Below are 19,272 nucleotides of genomic sequence, written 5' to 3'. Positions count from 1 at the left end.
GGCTAGTGAGTGCTGGTCAGCACCGTTCCTCTGTGTGGGAATGTCTCTGCTTTGCCCTCCCCACCCCTGTTGCTGCACTCTCCTCCATGGCTCTGAAGTTTCCCCCTCCGCCACCCACAGTCTCCGCCTGGTAAGGAGCTTCCTAGTGTGTGGAAACCTTTCCTCTTGCACAGCTCTCTGCCACTGGTGCATGTGCCATCCCTATTCTTTTGTCTCTGTGTTTTCTTTTTTCTTTTGGCCTACCCAGGTACGTGGGGGAGTTTCTGGCCTTTGGGGAGGTCTGAGGTCTTCTGCCAGCGTTCAGTAGGTGTTCTATAGGAGCAGTTCCAGATGCAGATGTATTTGTGATGTAGTTGTGGGGAGGAAGGTGATCTCCGTGTCTTACTCTTCCTTCATCTTGAAGCTCCTTCCTTTCTTTTTTTCTTCTTCTGGAGCCCCTATAATTGGAATATTGGTACATTTAATGTTGTCCCAGAGGTCTCTGAAACTGTCCTCAATTCTTTTCATTCTCTTTTCTTTATTCTGCTCTGCAGCAGTAATTTCCACTATTTTATCTTCCAGGTCATTTATCCTTTCTTCTGGCTCATTTATGCTGCTATTGATCCTTTCTTGGGAATTTTAAATTTCATTTATTGTGTTGTTCATCATTGTTTGTTTGCTCTTTCTACGTCCTTTTTAAACATTTCTTGTATTTTCTCCATTCTATTTCCAAGATTTTTGGATCATCTTTTCCATCATTACTCTGAATTTTTTTCAGGTAGACTGCCTATTGCCTCTTCATTTGTTTGGTCTGGTGGGTTTTTACCTTGCTCCTTCATCTGCTGCATATTTCTCTGTCTTCTCATTTTGTTTAACTTGCTCTGTTTTGTGTCTCTTTTTTTGCAGGCTACAAGTTCGTAGTTCCCGTTGTTTTCGGCGTCTGCCCACAGTGGGTAGGTTTGGTTAAGGGGCTTGTGTAGGCTTCCTGGTAGAGAGGACTGGTGCCTGTGTTTTGGTGGGTGGGGCTGGATCTTTTCCTTCTGGTGGGCAGGGCCTTGTCCAGTGGTATATATTTTGGGGTGTGTGTGAACTTAGTATGATTTTAGGCAGTCTGTCTGTTAATGGGTCAGGTTGTGTTCCTGTCTTGCTAGTTGTTTGGCATGGGGTGTCAAGCATTGGAGCTTGCTGGCCATTGAGTGGAGCTGGGTCTTAGGGTTGAGACAGAGATCTCTGGGAGAGCACTCTCCGATTGATATTACATGGGCCTGGGAGGTATCTGGTGGTCCAGTGTACTGAACTCAGCTCTCCCACTTCAGAGGCTCAGGCCTGACAGCAGGCTGGAGAAACAAGACCCTGTCAGCCACACGGCCGGGTACATGGGGAGTTTCTTGCCCTTTGGGAAGTCTGAGGTTTTTGCCAGCGTTTAGTAGGTGTTCTGTACTTCTTCCACATGTAGATGTATTTGCGGTGTACTGGTGCGGAGGAAGGTAATCTCCACGTCTTATTCCTCTGCCATCTCTATTGGATAACTATCTTATATTTTTAAGGATCTTAGTTGCACTGATTGTTTTTCGTCTGTCTTTTTAGACTTTTTCATTTTTTTCCACTGTGATCTTTGTTATTTCCTTCATTTTAGTAACTTTGGCATTTGCTTTTTCTTCTTTTTCTAGTTCCTTGATATGTAAATTTAGGTTTCTTGAGATCTTTTTTGTTTCTTAATTTATCACTATCACTATGAACTTCCCTCTTGGAAATGCTTCTGCTGCATCCTGTAAGGTTCAGTATGTTGCACAATAGTCCCCCTTTATCTGCAGTTTTGCTTTTTACCGTTTCAATTACCTGCAGTCAACTGTGGTCTGAAAATGTTAAATGGACAATTATAGAAATAAACATTTTTAAAATGCTTTAAACAGTTTTTAAAATAAAGCTTTGACTTGTGCATTGTCCTGAGGAGCGTGATAAAACTTGGTGCCATCCTGCTCCATCTTGCCTGTGATATGAATCATCCCTTTGTCCGTTGTATACACACTGTGTGTGCATGTGTATGTATAGGCAAAAACATAATATATGTGGGGTTAATTACTATTCGTGGTTTCAGGCATCCACTCAGTGTCTTGGCATGTATCCCTCACAGATAATGGGGTTCTACTATATTTCCATTTCATTTGTCTCAAGGTACTTTTTAAAATTTCTTTTTTGATTTCTTTAACCTATTGGTTTTTCAGTCTCATTTTTAATCTCCACATGGGAATTTTCCAGTTAACTTCTCATAATCGATTTCTAGTTGTATTGCACTGTGGTCAGGAAAGATGCTTAATATGACTTTCATCTTCTTAAATTTATTAAGACTTGTTGTGTGGCCTAACATATGCTCTCTCCTGGAGAATGTTCCATGTGCCCTTGAGAAGATTGTGTATTCTGTTGCTTTTGGATGGAATGACTGGCCTAATGTGTCACTGGGGGCCAGTGTTTTTTTTTTAACATCTTTATTGGAGTATAATTGTGTTACAATGGTGTGTTAGTTTCTGCTTTATAACAAAGTGAATCAGTTATACATATACATATGTTCTGATATCCAGTCCCTCTTGTGCCTCCCTCCCTCCCACCCTCCCTATCCTACTTGTGTATGTGGTCACAAAGCACCAAGCTGATCTCCCTGTGCTATGCGTCTGCTTCCCACTAGCTATCTATTTTACGTTTGGTAGTGTATATATGTCCATGCCACTGTCTCACTTTGTCACAGCTTACCCTTCCCGCTCCCCATACCCTCAAGTCCATTCTCCAGTAGGTCTGTGTCTTTATGGCCATCTTGCTGTAGATTCTTCATGATCTTTTTTTTTCTTAGATTCCATATATATGTGTTTGCATATGGTATTTATTTTTCTCTTTCTGATTTACTTCACTCAGTATGACAGACCCTATATCCATCCGCCCCACTACAAATAACTCAATTTCATTCCTTTTTATGGCTAATATTCCATTGTATATATGTGCCATATCTTCTTTATCCATTCATCTGTTAATGGACACTTATGTTGCTTCCATGTCCTGTCTAATGTAAATAGAGCTGCAATGAACATTTTGGTACATGGCTCTTTTTGAATTATGGTTTTCTCAGGATATATGTCCAGTAGTGGGATTGCTGGGTCATATGGTAGTTCTATTTGTAGTTTAAGGAACCTCCATACTGTTCTCCATAGTGACTGTATCAATTCACGTTCTCACCAGCAGTGCAAGAGTGTTCCCTGTTCCCCACAACCTCTCCAGCCTTTATTGTTTCTAGATATTTTGATGATGGCCATTCTGACAGGTATGAGATGATATCTCATTGTAGTTTTGATTTTCATTTCTCTAATGATTAATGATGTTGAGCATTCTTTCATGTGTTTGTTGGCAATCTGTATATCTTCTTTGGAGAAATGTCTATTTAGGTCTTCTGCCCATTTTTGGATTGGGTTGGTCGTTGTTTTGGTATTGAGCTGCTTCTAAACTTTGGAGATTAATCCTTTGTCAGTTGCTTCATTTCCAATTATTTTATCCCATTCTGAGGGTTGTCTTTTGGCCTTGTTTATGGTTTTCTTTGATGTTGAAAAGGTTTTAAGTTTCATTAGGTCCCATTTGTTTATTTTTGTTTTTATTTCCATTACTCTAGGAGTGGGTCAAAAAGGATCCTGCTGTGATAATGTCATGGTTTGTTCTGCCTGTTTTCCTCTAAGTGTTTGACAGTGTATGCATTACATTTAGGTCTCTATTCCATTTTGAGTTTATTTTTGTATATGGTGTTACGGAGTGTTCTGATTTCGTACTTTTACCTGTAGCTGTCCAGTTTTCCCAGCACCACTTACAGAAGAGGGTGTCTTTTCTCCACTGTATATTCTTGCCTCCTTTATCAAAGATAAGGTGACCAGGGCTTCCTTGGTGGCGCAGTGGTTGAGAGTCCACTTGCCGATGCAGGGGACACGGGTTCGTGCCCCGGTCTGGGAAGATCCCACATGCCACGGAGCGGCTGGGCCCGTGAGCCATGGCCGCTGAGCCTGCACGTCCGGAGCCTGTGCTCCACAACAGGGGAGGCCACAGTAGTGAGAGGCCCACGTACCGCAAAAAAAAAAAAAAAAAAAAAGATAAGGTGACCATATGTGCGTGGATTTATCTCTGGGCTTTCTGTCCTGTTCCATTGATCTATATTTCTGTTTTTGTGCCAGTACCATACTGTCTTAATTACTGTAGCTTTTTAGTATACTCTGAAGTCAGGAAGCCTGATTCCTCCAGCTCCATTTTTCCATCTTAAATTGCTTTGGGTATTTGGAGTATTTTGTGTTTCCATACAAACTGTGAAAATTTTTTTCTAGTTTTGTGAAAAATGTCAGTGGTAGTTTGATAGGGATTGCATTAAATCTGTATATTGCTTTGGGTAGTAGAGTCATTTTCACACTGTTGATTCTTCCAATCCAAAAACATGGTATTGCTCTCCATCTATTTATATCATCTTTAATTCTTTTCATCAGTGTCTTATAATTTTCTTCATATAGGTCTTTTGTCTCCTCGGGTAAGTTTATTCCTAGATATTTTATTCTTTTTGTTGCAATGGTAAATGGGAGTGTTTTCTTAATTTCACTTTCAGATTTTTCATCATTAGTGTATAGGTATGCCAGAGATTACTGTGCATTAATTTTGTATCCTGCTACTTTACCAAATTCATTGATTAGCTCTATTAGTTTTCTGGTAGCATCCTTAGGATTCTCTATGTATAGTATCATGTCATCTGCAAACAGTGACAGCTTTACTTCTTCTTTTCCGATTTGGATTCCTTTTATTTCCTTTTCTTCTCTGATTGCTGTGACTAAAACTTCCAGAACTATGTTGAATAATAGTGGTGAGGGGCTTCCCTGGTGACACAGTGGTTGAGAGTCTGCCCGCCAATGCCGTGGACACGGGTTCATGCTCTGGTCTGGGAAGATCGCACATGCCGTGCAGTGGCTGGGCCCGTGAGCCACGGCCCCTGAGCCTGCGCATCCGGAGCCTGTGCTCTGCAACGGGAGAGGCCACAACAGTGAGAGGCCCACGTACGGCAAAAAAAAAAAAAAAAAAAAAAATTAATAGTGGTGAGAGTGTGCAACCTTGTCTTTTTCCTTATCTTATTGGAAATGGTTTCAGTTATTCAACGTTGATGATGATGTTGCCTGTGGGTTTGTCATATATGGCCATTATTTTGTTGAGGAAAGTTCCCTCTGTGCCTACTTTCTGCAGGGTTTTTATCATAAATGTGTGTTGAATTTTGTCGAAAGCTTTCTCTGCCTTGAGATGATCATATGGGTTTTTCTCCTTCAGTTTGTTAATATGGTGTATCACATTGATTGATTTGCATATATTGAAGAATCCTTGCATTCCTGGAATAAACCCCACTTGATCATGGTGTATGATCCTTTTAATGTGCTGTTGGCTTCTGTTTGCTAGTATTTTGTTGAAGATTTTTGCATCTATGTTCATCAGTGATATTGACCTGTAGTTTTCTTTGTGACATCTTTGTCTGGTTTTTGTATCAGGGTGATGGTGGCATTGTAGAATGCGTTTGGGAGTGTTTCTCCCTCTGATATATTTTGAAAGAGTTGGAGAGGGCTAGGTGTTAGCTGCTCTCTAAATGTTTGATAGAATTCACCTGTGAAGCCATCTGGTCCAGGGCTTTTGTTTGTTGGAAGATTTTTTTTTTTCTTTATGCGGGCCTCTCACTCTTGTGGCCTCTCCTGTTGCAGAGCACAGTCTCCGGATGCACAGGCTCAGTGGCCATGGCTCACGGGCCTAGCCGCTCCATGGCATGTGGGATCTTCATGGACTTGGGTAAGAAGCAGTGTCCGCTGCATCTGCAGGTGGACTCTCAACCACTGCGCCACCAGTGAAGCCCTTTTGGAAGATTTTTAATCACAGTTTCAATTTCAGTGCTTGTGATTGGTCTGTTCATATTTTCTATTTCTTCCTGGTTCAGTGTCAGCAGGTTTTGCATTTCTAAGAATTTGTCCATTTCTTCCAAGTTGTCCATTTTTTGTCATAGAGTTGATTGTAGTAATCTCTCATGATCTTTGTATTTCTGTAGTGTCAGTTGTTACTGCTTTTTCTTTTTAATTCTATTGATTTGAGTCTTCTCCCTTTTTTTCTTCATGAATCTGGCTAATGGTTTATCAATTTTATCTTCTCAAAGAACCAGCTTTTAGTTTTATTGATCTTTGCTATCGTTTCCTTCGTTTGTTTTCAGTTTTTTTCCGGTCTGATGTTTCTGATTTCTTTCCTTCTACTAACTTTGGGGGTTTTTTGTTCTGCTTTCTCTGATTGCTTTAGGTGCAAGGTTAGCTTGTTTATTTGAGATGTTTATTGTTTCTTCAGCTAGGATTGTATTATTATAAACTTCCCTCTTAGAACTGCTTTTGCTGCATTCCATGTTTTGCGTCATCGTGTTTTCATTGTGATTTGTTTCTACGTGTTTTTTAATTTCCTCTTTGCTTTCTTCAGTGATCACTTGGTTATTAAGTAGTGCATTGTGTAGCATCCATGTGTTTGTATTTTATACAGATTTTTTCCTGTACTTGATATCTGGTCTCATAGCACAGTGGTCTGAAAAGATACTTGATAAGATTTCAATTTTCTTGAATTTACCAAGCCTTGATTTGTGACCCAAGACATGACCTATCCTGGAGAGTGTTCCATGAGCACTTGAGAAAAATGTTTATTCTGTTGTTTTTGGATGGCATGTCCTATAAATATCAATTAAGTCCATCTTGTTTAATGTATCATTTAAAGCTTGTGTTTCCTTATTTATTTTCATTTTGGATGATCTGTCCATTGGTGAAAGTGGGATGTTAAAGTCCCCTACTATGAGTGTGTTACTCTCGATTTCCCCTTTTATGGCTGTTAGTATTTGCCTTATGTATTGAGGTGCTCCTATGTTGGGTGCATAAATATTTACAATTGTTATATCTTCTTCTTGGATCAATCCCTTGATCATTATGTAGTGTCCTTCTTTGTCTCTTGTAATAGTCTTTATTTTAAAGTCTATTTTGTGAGATATGTGTATTGCTCCTCCAACTTTCTTTTGATTTCCATTTGCATGGAATATCTTTTTCCATCCCCTTACTTTCAGTCTGTATGTGTCTCTAGGTCTGAATTGGGTCTCTTGTAGACAGCATATATATGGGTCTTGTTTTTGTATCCATTCAGCCAATCTGTGTCTTTTGGTGGGAGCATTTACTCCATTTACATTTAAGGTAATTATCGATATGTATGTTCCTATTCCCATTTTCTTAATTGTTTTGGGTTCGTTATTGTAGGTCTTTTCCTTCTGTTGTGTTTCTTGCCTAGAGAAGTTCCTTTAGCATTTGTTGTCAAGCTGGTTTGGTGGTGCTGAACTCTCTCAGCTTTTGCTTGTCTGTAAACGTTTTAATTTCTCCATCAAATCTGAATGAGATCCTTGCTGGGTAGAGTAATCTTGGTTGCAGGTTTTTCTCCTTCATCACTTTAAATATGTCCTGCCACTCCCTTCTGGCTTGTAGAGTTTCTGCTGAGAGATCAGCTGTTATCCTGATGGGGATTCCCTTGTGTGTTATTTGTTGTTTTTGCCTTGCTGCTTTTAATATGATTTCTTTGTGTTTAATTTTTGACAGTTTGATTAGTATGTGTCTTGGCGTATTTCTCCTTGGATATATTCTGTATGGGACTCTCTGTGCCTCCTGGACTTGATTAACTATTTCCTTTCCCATATTAGGGAAGTTTTCAACTATAATCTCTTCAAATATTTTCTCAGTCCCTTTCTTTTTCTCTTCTTCTTCTGGAACCCCTATAATTCGAATGTTGGTGTGTTTAATGTTGTCCCAGAGGTCTCTGAGACTGTCCTCTGTTCTTTTCATTCTTTTTTCTTTATTTTGCTCTGCAGCAGTTATTTCCACTATTTTATCTTCCACCTCACTTATCCGTTCTTCTGCCTCAGTTATTCTGCTATTGATCCCATCTAGAGTATTTTTCATTTCATTTATTGTGTTTTTAATCGATGCTTGATTCATCTTTAGTTCTTCTAGGTCCTTGTTAACTGTTTCTTGCATTTTGTCTATTCTATTTCCAAGATTTTGGATCTGGGACATAGAATCTTGGATCATCTTTACCATCATTATTCTGAATTCTTTTTCAGGTAGACTGCCTATTACCTCTTCATTTGTTAGGTCTGGTGGGTTTTTATCTTGCTCCTTCTCCTGCTGTGTGTTTTTCTGTCTTCTCATTTTGCTTATGTTACTGTGTTTGGGGTCTCCTTTTTGCAGGCTGCAGGTTCGTAGTTTCCGTTGTTTTTGGTGTCTGTCCCCAGTGGCTAAGGTTGGTTTAGTGGGTTGTGTAGGCTTCCTGGTGGAGGGGACTAGTGCCTGTGTTCTGGTGGGTGAGGCTGGATCTTGTCTTTCTGGTGGGCAGGTCCACGTCTGGTGGTGTGTTTTGGGGTGTCTGCGGACTTTTTATGATTTTAGGCAGCCTCTCTGCTAATGGGTGGCGTTGTGTTCCTGTCTTGCTAGTTGTTTGGCATAGGGTGTCCAGCACTGTAGCTTGCTGGTCGTTGAGTGAAGCTGGGTGCTGGTGTTGAGATGGAGATCTCTGGAAGATTTTCGCCGTTTGATATTATGTGGAGCTGGGAGGTCTCTTGTGGACCAGTGTCCTGAAGTTGGCTCTACCACCTCAGAGGCACAGCACTGACTCCTGGCTCCTCAATTTGGGATGATTTGTTGTCCATTCATGTATTCCACAGATGCAGGGTACATCAAGTTGATTGTGGAGCTTTAATCCGCTGCTTCTGAGGCTGCTGGGAGAGGTTTCCCTTTCTCTTCTTTGTTCTCACAGCTCCTGGGTCTCAGCTTTGGATTTGGCCCTGCCTCTGCGTGTAGGTCGCCGGAGGGCGTCTGTTCTTCGCTCAGACAGGACAGGGTTAAAGGAGCAGCCTCTTCGGGGACTCTGGCTCACTCAGGCCGGGCGGGAGGGAGGGGCACGGAGTGCGGGGCGAGCCTGCAGCGGCAGAAGTCGGCGTGACGTTGCACCAGCCCGAGGCGCGCCGTGCGTTCTCCCAGGGAAGCCGCCCCTGGATCCTGGGACCCCGGCAGTGGCGGGCTGCACAGGCTCCCGGAAGGGTGGTGTGGACAGTGACCTGTGCTCGCACACAGGCTTCTTGGTGGCGGCAGCAGCAGCCCCAGCTTCCCACGCCCGTCACTGGGCTCCACGCTTTGAGTCGTGACTCGCGCCCGTCTGTGGAGCCCCTTTAAGCAGCGCTCTTAATCCCCTCTCCTCGCGCACCAGGAAACCAAGAGGGAAGAAAATGTCTCTTGCCTCTTCGGCAGCTACAGAGTTTTCCCGGACTCCCTCCCGGCTAGCTGTGGCTCATTAGCCCCCTTCCAGCTGAGTTCTTGCCGCCAGCCCCAGTCCTCTCCCTGCGCTCTGACTGAAGCCTGAGCCTCAGCTTCCAGCGCCGCCGGGGCGAGCAGACAAGCCTCTCGGGCTGGTGAGTGCCACTCGGCACCGATCCTCTGTGCGGGAATCTCTCCGCTTTGCCCTACCCAGGTATGTGGGGAGTTTCTTGCCTTTTGGGAGGTCTGGGGTCTTCTGCCAGCGTTCAGTAGGTGTTCTGTAGGGGTTGTTCGATGTGTAGCTGTATTTCTGGTGTATCCGTGGGGAGGACGGTGATCTCCGCATCCTACTCTTCCGCCATCTTACCCGGAAGTCCTCTCTTCTATTTTTTTATTAGAGTATAATACATTACAATGGTGCGTTATTTTCTGCTTTATAACAAACTAAATCAGTTATAAATATACATATGTTCCCATATCTCTTACCTCTTGGGTCTCCCTCCCTCTCTCCCTCCCTATCCAACCACTGTAGGTGGTCACAAACCGCCGAGCTAATCTCCCTGTGCTATGAGTCTGCTTCCCACTAGCTGTCTATTTTACGTTTGGTAGTGTATATATGTGCATGCCACACTCTCACTTTGTCACAGCTTACCCTTCCTCCTCCCCATATCCTCAAGTCCATTCTCCAGTAGGTCTGTGTCTTTATTCCCATCTTGCCCCTAGGTTCTTCATGAACTTTTTAATATTTTCCTTAGATTCCATATATATGTGCTAGCATACAGTACTTGCTTTTTTCTTTCTGACTTACTTCAATCTGTATGACAGACTCTAGGTCTATCCACCTCACTACAAATAACTCAATTTCGTTTCTTTTTATGGCTGAGTAATATTCCATTGTATATATGTGCCACATCTTCTTTATCCATGCATCTGTTGACGGACACTTCGGTTGCTTCCATGTCCTCGCTACTGTAAATACAGCAGCAATGAATATTTTGGTGAATTATTATTTTTGAATTATGCTTTTCTCAGGGTATATGCCCAGTAGTGGGATCGCTGGGTGGTATGGTAGTTCTATATTTAGTTTTTTTTTGTTTTTGTTTTTGTTTTTTTTTTTTGCTGTACGCGGGCCTCTCACTGCTGTGGCCTCTCCCGTTGCGGAGCACAGGCTCCAGACACACAGGCTCCGCGGCCATGGCTCGCGGGCCCAGCCGCTCCGCGGCATGTGGGATCTTCCGGGATCGGGGCACGAACCCGTGTCCCCTGCATCGGCAGGCGGACTCTCAACCACTGCGCCACCAGGGAAGCCCTATATTTAGTTTTTAAGGAACCTCCATACTATTCTCCATAGTGGCTGTATCAATTTACATTCCCACCAGCAGTGCAAGAGTGTACTCTTTTCTCCACACCCTCTCCAGCATTTATTCTTTCTAGATTTTTTGATGATGGCCATTCTGAGTGGTGTGAGATGATCTCATTGTAGTTTTGATTTGCATTTCTCTAATGATTAATGATGTTGAGCATTCTTTCATGTGTTTGTTGGCAATCTGTATATCTTCTTTGGAGAGATGTCTATTTAGGTTTTCTGCCCATTTTTGGATTGGATTGTTTGTTGTTTTGATATTGAGCTGCATGAGCTGCTTGTAAATTTTGGAGATTAATCCTTTGACCATTGCTTCATTTGCAAATACTTTCTGCCATTCTGAGGGTTGTTTTTTGGCCTTGTTTATGGTTTCCTTTGCTGTGCAAAAGCTCTTAAGTTTCATTAGGTCCCATTTGTTTGTTTTTGTTTTTATCTCCATTTCTCTAGGAGGTAGTTCAAAAAGGATCTTGCTGTGATTTATGTCATAGAGTGTTCTGCCTATGTTTTCATCTAAGAGTTTGATAGTGTCTGCCCTTACATTTAGGTCTTTAATTCATTTGGAGTTTATTTCTGTGCATGGTGTTAGGGAATGTTCTAATTTCATACTTTTACATGTTTCTGTCCAGTTTTCCCAGCACCAATTATTGAGGAGGCTGTCTTTTCTCCACTGTATATTCTTGCCTCCTTTATCAAACATAAGGTGACCATATGTGCGTCGGTTTATCTCTGGGCTTTCTATCCTGGTCCACTGATCTATATTTCTGTTTTTGTGCCAGTACCATACTGTCTTGATTACTGTAGCTTTGTAGTATAGTCTGAAGTCAGGGAGCCTGATTCCTCCAGCTCCGTTGTTCATTCTCAAGATTGCTTTGTCTATTCGGGGTCTTTTGTGTTTCCATACAAATTGTGAAATATTTTGTTCTAGTTCCATGAAAAATGCCAGTGGTAGTTTGATAGGTATTCCATTAATCCTGCAGATTGCTTTGGGTAGTAGAGTCATGTTCACAATGTTGAATCTTCCAATCCAAGAACATGGTATATCTGTCAGTCTATTTGTATCACCTTTAATTTCTTTCATCAGTGTCTTATAATTTTCTGCATACAGTTCTTTTGTCTCCTTAGGTAGGTTTATTCCTAGATATTTTTTTCTTTTTCTTGCACTGGTAAATGGGAGTGTTTTCTTAATTTCACTTTCAGATTTTTCATCATTAGTGTATAGCAATTCCAGAGATTTCTGTGCATTAATTTTGTATCCTGATACTTTACCAAATTCATTGATTAGCACTAGTAGTTTTCTGGTAGCGACTTTAGGATTTTCTATGTATATAGTATCATGTCATCTGCAAACAGTCACAGCTTTATTTCTTCTTTTCCAATTTGGATTCCTTTTATTTCTTTTTTTCGCTGATTGCTGTGGCTAAAACTTCCAAAACTATGTTGAATAATAGTGGTGAGAGTGGGCAACCTTCTCTTGCTCCTGATTTTAATGGAAATGGGTTCAGTTTTTCACCATTTAGGATGATGTTGGCTGTGGGATGGTCATATATGGCCTTTATCATGTTGAGGAAATTTCCCTCTACGCTTACTTTCTGCAGGTTTTTTTTTATCATAAATGCGTGTTGAATTTTGTCGAAAGCTTTCTCTGCATCTACTGAGATTATCATGTTTTTTTCTCCTTCAGTTTGTTAATATGGTGTATCACATTGATTTATTTGCGTATATTGAAGATTCCTTGCATTCCTGAAATTAAACCCACTTGCTCATAGTGTATGGTCCTTTTAATGTGCTGTTGGATTCTGTTTGGTAGTATTTTGTTGAGGATTTTTGCATCTATGTTCATCAGTGATATTGGCCTGTAGTTTTCTTTCTTTGTGACATCTTTGTCTGATTTTGGTATCAGGGTGATTGTGGCCTCGTAGAATGAGTTTCAGAGTGTCCCTCCCTCTGCTACATTATGGAAGAGTTTAAGAAGGATGGGTGTTAGCTCTTCTCTAAATGTTTGATAGAATTTGCCTGTGAAGCCATCTGGTCCTGGGCTTTTGTTTGTTGGAAGATTTTTAATCACAGTTTCAATTTCAGTGCTTGTGATTGGTCTGTTCATATTTTCTATTTATTCCTGGTTCTGTCTCGGCAGGTTGTGCATTTCTAAGAATTTGTCCATTTCTTCCAGGTTGTCCATTTTATTGGCATAGAGTTGCTTGTAGTTATCTCTCATGATCTTTTGTATTTCTGCAGTGTCAGTTGTTACTTCTCCTTTTTCATTTCTAATTCTATTGATTTGAGTCTTCTCCCTTTTTTTCGTGGTGAGTCTGGCTAAGGGTTTTTCAATTTTGTTTATCTTCTCAAAGAACCAGCTTTTAGTAATACTGATCTTTGCTATCGTTTCTTTCATTTCTTTTTCATTTATTTCTGATCTGATCTTTATGATTTCTTTCCTTCTGCTATCATTGGGGGTTTGTTGTTCTTCTTTTTGTAGTTGCTTTACGTGCAAGGTTAGGTTGTTTACTTCAGATGTTTCTTGTTTCTTAAGGTAGGAGTGTATTGCTATGAACCTCTGTCTTAGAACTGCTTTTGCTGCATCCCATAGGTTTTGAGCCATCGTGTTTTTATTGTCATTGGTTTCTAGGTATTTTTTGATTTCCTCTTTGATTTCTTCAGTGGTCTCTTGATTATTAAATAGTGTATCGTTTGGTCTCCATGTGTTTGTATTTCTTACAGATTTTTTCCTGTAATTGATATCTGGTCTCACAGTGTTGTGGTCAGTAAAGATACTTGATACGATTTCAATTTTCTTAAATTTACCAAGGCTTGATTTGTAACCAATGATATGATCTATCCTGGAGGAGTTTCCATGAGCACTTGAGAAGAATGTGTATTCTGTTGTTTTTGGATGGAATGTCCTATGAATATCAATTAAGTGCATCTTGTTTAATGTATCATATAAAGCTTGTGTTTCCCTATTTATTTTCATTTTGGATGATCTGTCCATTGGTGAAAGTGCTGTGTTAAAGTCCCCTACTAGGATTGTGTTACTGTCGATTTCCCGTTTTATGGCTGTTAGTATTTGCCTTATGTATTGAGGTGCTTCTATCTTGGGTGCAAAATATTTACAATCGTTATATCTTCTTCTTGGATCAATTCCTTGATCATTATGTAGTGTCCTTCTGTGTCTCTTGTAATAGTCTATATTTTAAAGTCTATTTTGTCTGATATGAGAATTGCTACTCCAGCTTTCTTTTGATTTCCATTTGCATGAAATATCTTTTTCCATCCCCTCACTTTCCGTCTGTATGTGTCCCTAGGTCTGATGTGGGTCTCTTGTAGACAGCATATATACGGGTTTTGTTTTTGTATCCATTCAGCCAGTCTATGTGTTTTGGTTGCAGCATTTAATCAATTTACATTTAAGATAATTATTGATATGTATGTTGCTATTCCCATTTTCTTAATTGTGTTTGGTTTGTTATTGTAGGTATTTTCCTTCTGTTGTGTTACCTGCCTAGAGAAGTTCCTTTGGCATTTGTTGTAAAGCTGGTTTGGTGGTGCTGAATTCTCTTAGCATTTGCTTGTCTGTGAAGCTTTTACTTTCTCCATTATATCTGAATGAGTTCCTTGCTGGGTAGAGTAATCTTGGTTGTAGGTTTTTCTCCTTCATCACTTTAAATATGTCCTGCCACTTCCTTCTGGCCTGCATAGTTTCTGCTGAAAGATCAGCTGTTAACCTTATCGGGATTCCATTGTGTGTTATTTGTTGTTTTTCCCCAGCTGCTTTTAATATTTCTTCTTTGCATTTAATATTTGATAGATTGATTAATATGTGTCTTGTCATGTTTCTGTCCTTGAATTTACCCTGTATGGGGCTCTCTGTGCTTCCTGGACTTGACTAACTATTTCCTTTCCCATATTAGGGAAGTTTTCAACTATAATCTCTTCAAATATTTTCTCAGTCCCTTTTTCTCTTCTTCTTCAGTGACCCCTATAATTCGAATGTTGGTGCATTTACTGTTGTTGGAGAGGTCTCTGAGACTGTCCTAAGTTCTTTTCATTCTTTTCTCTTTATTCTGCTCTGCAGTAGTTATTCCACTATTTTATCTTCCACGTCACTTATCCGTTCTTCTGCCTCAGTTATTCTGCTATTGATCCCTTATAGAGACTTTTTAATTTCTTTTAGTGTGTTGTTCATCATTGTTTTGTTGGTCTTTAGTTCTTGTAGGTCCTTGTTAACCGTTTCTTTTGTTTTCTCTATTCTCTTTCCAAGATTTTGGATCATCTTTACTATCATTATTCTGAATTCTTTTTCAGGTAGACTGCCTATTTCCTCTTCATTTGTTCGGTCTGGTGGGTTTTTACCTTGTTCCTTCATCTGCTGTATATATCTCTGTCTTCTCATTTTGCTTAACTTACTGTGTTTGGGGTCTCCTTTTCACAGGCTGCAGGTTCATAGTCCCATTGTTTTTGATGTGTATCCCCAGTGGCTAAGGTTGTTTCAGTGGGTTCTCTAGGCTTCCTAGTGGAGAAGACTAGTGCCTGTGTTCTGGTGGATGAGGCTGGATCTTTTCTTTCTGGTGGGCAGGTCCAACGTCTGGTGGTGTGATTTTGAGTGTCTGTGGCCTTATTATGGTTTTAGGCAGCCTCTCTGCCAATCGATGGGTTTGTGTTCCTCTCCTGCTACTTCTTTGGCCTAGGGTGTCCAGCACTGTAGCTTGGTGATCGTTGAGTGAAGCTAGTGAAGCTGTGTCTTGGCATTGAGATGGAGATCTCTGGGAGATTTTTGCCATTTGATATTACATGGAGCTGGGAGATCTTTTGTGGACCAGTGTCCTGAAGTTGTCTCTCCCACCTCAGAGCCAAAGCCCTGACTCCTGGCTGGAGCACCTAGAGCCTTTCATCCACATGGCTGAGAATAAAAGGGATAAGAAAGAAAGAAAGGAAAGGAAAAGAAAGAAAGAAAGGAAGGAAGAAAGGAAGAAAGAAAGGAAGGAAGGAAGAGAGAAAGGAGATAAAATAAAATAAATTTATTAAAATAAAAATAATTATTAATAAAAAAATGTTTGAAAGTATAAAAACCGGATGAACAGAATCCTAGGACAAATCATAAAAGCAAAGCTATACAGACAAAATCACACACAGAAGCATACACATACACACTCACAAAAAGAGAAAATATGGTAAAAAATATATATCTTTGCTCCCCAAGTCCACCACCTCAATTTGGGATGATTCATTGTGTATTCATATATTCAACAGATGCAGGGTACATCAAGTTGATTGTGGAGATTTAATCTGCTGCTCCTGAGGCTGCTGGGAGAAATTTCCCTTTCTCATCTTTGTTCACACAGCTCCCGGGGTTCAGATTTGGATTTGGTCTCACCTCTGCGTGTAGGTCACCTGAAGGCATCTGTTCTTTGCTCAGACAGGATGAGGTTAAAGGAGCAGCTACTTCGGTGGCTCTGGCTCACTCAGGCTGGGGGGAGGTAGGGGCACGGAATTGGGGCTAGCCTGCATCAGCAGAGGTTGGTGTCACGTTGCAACAGCCTGAGGCGTGCTGTGCGTTCTACCGGGGAAGTTGTTCCTGGATCATGGGACCCTGGCAGTGGCGGGCTGCACTGGCTCCTGGGAGGGGAGGTGTGGAGAGTGACATGTGCTTGCACACAGGCGTCTTGGTGGCTGCAGCAGCAGCCTTAGAGTCCCATGCCTGTCTCTGGCATCCATGCTGATAGCTGTGGCTTGCGTCTGTCTCTGGAGCTTGTTTAAGTGGCGCTGTTAATCCCGTCTTCTCGTGCACCAGGAAGCAAAGGGGGAAGAAAAGTCTCTTGCCTCTGTGGGAGCTCCAGAGTTTTACCCAGACTCCCTCCCTACTAGCTGTGGTGCACTAGTCCCTTCAGGCTATGTTCTCACAGCCAACCCCAGTCCTCTCCCTGGGATCCAACCGAAGCCCAAGCCTCAGTTCCCAGCCCCCACCAGCCTCGGCAGGTGAGCAGACAAGCCTCTCGGGCTGGTGAGTGCTGGTCGGCACCGATCCTCTGTGCGGGAATCTGTCCACTTTGCCCTCCACATCACTGTTGCTGCCCTCTCCTCTGTGGCTCTGAAGCTTCCCCCCTCCACCACCCATAGTCTCTGGCTGTGCAAGGGCCTTCCTAGTGTGTGGAAACCTTTCCTCCTTCACAGCTCCCTCCCACTGCTTCAGGTTCTGTCCCTATTCTTTTGTCTCTGTTTTTTTTTTCTTTTGGCCTACCCAGGTACGTGGGGAGTTTCTTACCTTTTGGGAGGTCTGAGGTCTTCTGCCAGCGTTCAGTATGTGTTCTATAGGAGCAGTTCCACGTGCAGATGTATTTCTGATGTTGTTGTGGGAAGGAAGATGATCTCTGTGTCTTACTCTTCCGCCATCTTGAAGCTCCACCCTTGCTTCTTCTTCTGGGACCTGTATAATTCAAATTTTGGTACATTTCATGTTGTCCCAGAGGCCTCTCAGACTGTCCTCAATTCTTTTCATTCTTTTTTCTGTATTCTGCTCTGCAGCAGTAATTTCCACTATTTTATCTTCCAGGTCATTTGTCCTTTCTTCTGCCTCATTTATTCTGCTCTTGATTCCTTCTAGGGAATTTTTAATTTCATTTATTGTGTTGTTCATCATTGTTTGTTTGCTCTTTAGTCCTTGTAGGTCCTTGTTAAACATTTCTTGTATTTTCTACTATCTATTTCCAAGATTTTTGGATCATCTTTTCTGTCATTACTCTGAATTCTTTTTCAGGTAGTCTGCCTACTTCCTCTTCATTTGTTTGGTTTGCTGGGATTTTTTTTTTTTTTTGGTGGTATGCGGGCCTCTCACTGTTGTGGCCTCTCCCATTGTGCAGCACAGGCTCTGGATGCGCACCTCAGCGGCCATGGCTCACGGGTCCAGCCGCTCCATGGCATGCGGGACCTTCCCAGACTGGGGCACGAACCTGTGTCCCCTGCATCTGCATGCGGACTCTCAACCACTGTGCCACCAGGGAAACCCTGGTCTGATGGGTTTCTACCTTGCTCCTTCATCTGCTGCATATTTCTGTGTCTTCTCATTTTGTTTAACTTACTCTGTTTGGTTTCTTTTTCACAGGCTACAGATTCGTAGTTCCCATTGTTTTTGGTGTCTGCCCCCAGTGGTTAAGGGGCTTTTGTAGGCTTCCTGGTAGAGAGGACTGGTGCCTGTGTTCTGGTGGGTGGGGCTGGATCTTGTCTTTCTGGCACACAGGGTGGTGTCCAGTGGTGTGTTTTGGGGTGTCTGTGAACTTAGTATGATTTTAGGCAGTCTCTCTGCTACTGGGTTGTGTTGTGTTCTTCTCTTGCTAGTTATTTGGCATGGGGTGTCCAGCACTGGAGCTTGCTGGCCGTTGAGTGGAGCTGGGTCTTAGAGTTGAGACAGAGATCTCTGGCAGAGCCTTCGCCAATTGATTACATGGGGTTGGGAGGTCCCTGGTGGTCCAGTGTACTGAACTCAGCTCTCCCACTTCAGAGGCTCAGGCCTGACAGCCACACTCGGCCAGGTACGTGGGGAATTTCTTGCCGTCTGGGAAGTCTGAGGTCTTCTGCCAGCATTTAGTAGGTGTTCTGTAGTTGTTCCACATGTAGACGTATTTGCAGTGTATTTGTGCGGCGGAAGGTGATCTCCACGTCTTATTCCTCCGCCATCTCTACCTGATATCTATCTTATATTTTAAAAGCTCTTAGTTTCATTGATTGTTTTTCTTCTCTCTTTTTAGTCTTTTTCATTTATTTCCACTGTGATCTTTGTTATTTCCTTCATTTTACTAACTTTGGCATTTGCTTTTTCTTCTTTTTCTAGTTCCTTGATATGTAAAGTTAGGTTTTTTGAGATCTTTTTTGTTTCTTGATTTATCACTATGACTATGAACTTCCCTCTTGGAAATTCTTTTGCTGCATCCTATAAGTTTCAGTATGTTGCACAATAGTCCCCCTTTATCTGCAGTCTTGCTTTTTTTTTCTTTTTAAATATGTATTTATTTATGTATTTTTGGCTGTGTTGAGTCTTCGTTTCTGTGCATGGGCTTTCTCTAGTTGCGGCGAGTAGGATCCACTCTTCATGGTGGTGCACAGGCCTCTCACTGTCACGGCCTCTCTTGTTTCAGAGCAAAAGCTCCACACACACAGTCTCAGTAGTTGTGGCTCACGGTTCCAGTTGCTCCGCGACATTTGGGATCTTCCCAGACCAGGGCTCAAACCCGTTTGCCCTGCACTGGCAGGCAGATTCTCAAGCACTGTGCCATCAGGGAAGCCCTGCAGTTTTGCTTTTATATTTTCAGTTACCTGCAGTCAACTGTGGTCTGAAAATGTTAAATGGACAATTACAGAAATAGACATTTTTTAAATGCTTGAAACATTTTTTAAAATGAAGTTTTGAATTGTGCATTTTCCTGAGGAGTGTGATAAAACTTTGTGCCATCCTGCTCCATCTTGCCTGTGATATGAATCATCCCTTTGTTCGTTGTATACACACTGTGTGTGCCTGTGTATGTATAGGAAAAAACATAATATTTGTGGGGTTAATTACTATTCATGGTTTCAGGCATCCAC

Source organism: Mesoplodon mirus (genome assembly GCF_964341445.2).
Source record: "Mesoplodon mirus genome assembly, chromosome: 5".
Classification (NCBI taxonomy): Eukaryota; Metazoa; Chordata; class Mammalia; order Artiodactyla; family Ziphiidae; genus Mesoplodon; species Mesoplodon mirus.
This window is presented reverse-complemented; position numbering follows the sequence as displayed.